Genomic DNA, 2,168 nt, shown 5'->3' on the forward strand with positions numbered 1-2,168 from the left:
AAAAAAAATCTTGGAGAGGCATGAAATACCCTTCTAGGAGATTATGAATATGAGTGACAATGTCTGACTTGAACAGTATGGATTTTTCTTATCTAAGTGAATTTGGATAAAATATTAATGATCTAAGATAATTGTAGGTCCTCCATCTCTGCCCTTTTGCACTCTTTTTTCTCTAGTTCATTAATCTTCAACCCATAACCAACAAGTCACTAGTTTGTTCATGTTTATTTTCATTTCTGTGAAAACTATTTTTGAGAAAAGTATCCTGTAGACATATTTACATCACAATGGCTGCTTAGACTTATTGTTTTGATCTCTGTCGATTTGTTGATTCACTCAGAAAATATTTATTTATTGGACTATGTGCTAATCAATATGCCAGTCACTATGGGAATACAGCAACATATATGCTAGTCAGGGTTCCTGCCAGGCTTGAGGGCCCTTACAGCCTAAGAGGGATGGATCTAACTAAATAAGCGATTGGATTCTGCAGGGGTCAACATCTAGAGCCGAAGGAATGCAAATATAGCTGCGGAAATTGAGGCATTTGAGACTTAGATGGCAGAAATTTCATTTTAGAGCTAGGTGGTCTTCCTAAAATCTGAACATCACATCTGCTCCTAAGACTGGCTCTGTGGAAAGACTGCCTACCCTTCTTAATATTCCTTCTCAGCCTGGAATGCTATGTTTTTTGTTTCAGAAACCAGATCTAAAATCTGCAAGGTGGAGGGGTTAAAAGGCCTTGGATTCATTCACCTCACCTAGTCTACCTGGCTCCTTGACAGTCAGTGGCTCTAGAATTGCCACCAATTCATCAAAATCTATTTACTAGCTTCTGTGAACCAGGCACCATGCTAGATCCAGGGGGAAAAAATCAGAAAGCTCATAACCTAGAAGGGGAGGGAGAGAGGAATAAGTAAATGATTACAATACAGAGTAATAAATGCTACAATAAAATCAGTTTAAAATGTTAACAAATCTTGAGTAACAAGTATAGGATGGCAAAATGACATTCAATGTTAAGAATTTGATAGACGACAAAGAAGGCATTCTAAAGCAATGGGAATCTACGGCCATGCCATCCTGAACAAGCCCGATCCTGTCTGATCTCGGAAGCTAAGCAGGGTCAGGCCTGGTTAGTACTTGGGTGGGAGATCGCCTAGGAAGACCAAGTGCTGTAGGCATAAAATATAAGGAATTGTAAGCTGACAAGGTCCTTGCAACCTATGAGGTCAACCAAGGGTTGCTTCGCCTAAAAAAAATAAAAAATAAAAAATTTAAAAAAATTAAAAAAAAAATAAAGCAATGGGAAAAGGAAGGTGAATAAAAGATGCTGGGACAATTAGATTTTTTTGGAGAAAATGACACTGCAGTTTCCACTCATATCATAACTCAAATAAAGTCTAGAGGAATTAGAGTTAAACAGAAAAAAAGCCATAAAAATGGGAAAAAATGATTATAAACATCTACCTGATCTTTGATTGGGTAAGAACTTAACAAGAAAGGTCATAAAGGAAAATATTAATAAATGTAACTACGTAAAGATGGAAAAGATTGTATGGCAAAAAAATCAAGAAAAGACAAGACATTGGAAAACATTTGTAACTAACAGAAAGGATAAAAATTTAACCCCTCTGATATATGAAGAACCCATTCAAATTGGTAAGATAAATAAAGACTTCCGCAGATAATTGGCTATGGATATGAAAGATAACTCACAAAATAGAAGTACAAATAGTTAATAATGTAAAGAAATGTTTAGTTTTGCTATAATCATGAACTTACAGCTTTAACTATATAAAATTAGTAAAATTAAATAATTTTTTGATAATCTTATAATGGTTTCTTTTTGATTCAGATAAGCTGCTGGTGGCAGCATATATTGGCAACCTCTTTCTGAAAGGCCAATTAGCAATATAGATAAAATCCTTTAAAATATCTATGCCATTGTTTCCCTGGGACCTCTTCCTCCTTTGTGAATTAGTCTCAGGGAAAAGTGGATATGTTAACAAGGACAGCTGCACAAAAATGTTTATTGTAGTAGTAAATAATATAAAATACATGGAAACAATATAAATGACCACAATTAAGCACAACATGGTAGCTTGCATAACGAGATATTATGCAACCATTTAAAAATATGTTTTTGGTATGTCCGTTTAGCAACA

General features: G+C 34.9%; 1 pseudogene; it reads left to right on the forward strand.

Annotated features, from left to right (window-relative positions):
* The first annotated feature begins 1,065 nt into the window (after positions 1–1,065).
* Positions 1,066–1,184, forward strand: LOC111735258 (annotated as a pseudogene).
* Positions 1,185–2,168: the final 984 nt, after the last annotated feature.

The sequence above is a fragment of the Pteropus vampyrus genome, unplaced genomic scaffold (genome assembly GCF_000151845.1).
Source record: "Pteropus vampyrus isolate Shadow unplaced genomic scaffold, Pvam_2.0 Scaffold20919, whole genome shotgun sequence".
Classification (NCBI taxonomy): Eukaryota; Metazoa; Chordata; class Mammalia; order Chiroptera; family Pteropodidae; genus Pteropus; species Pteropus vampyrus.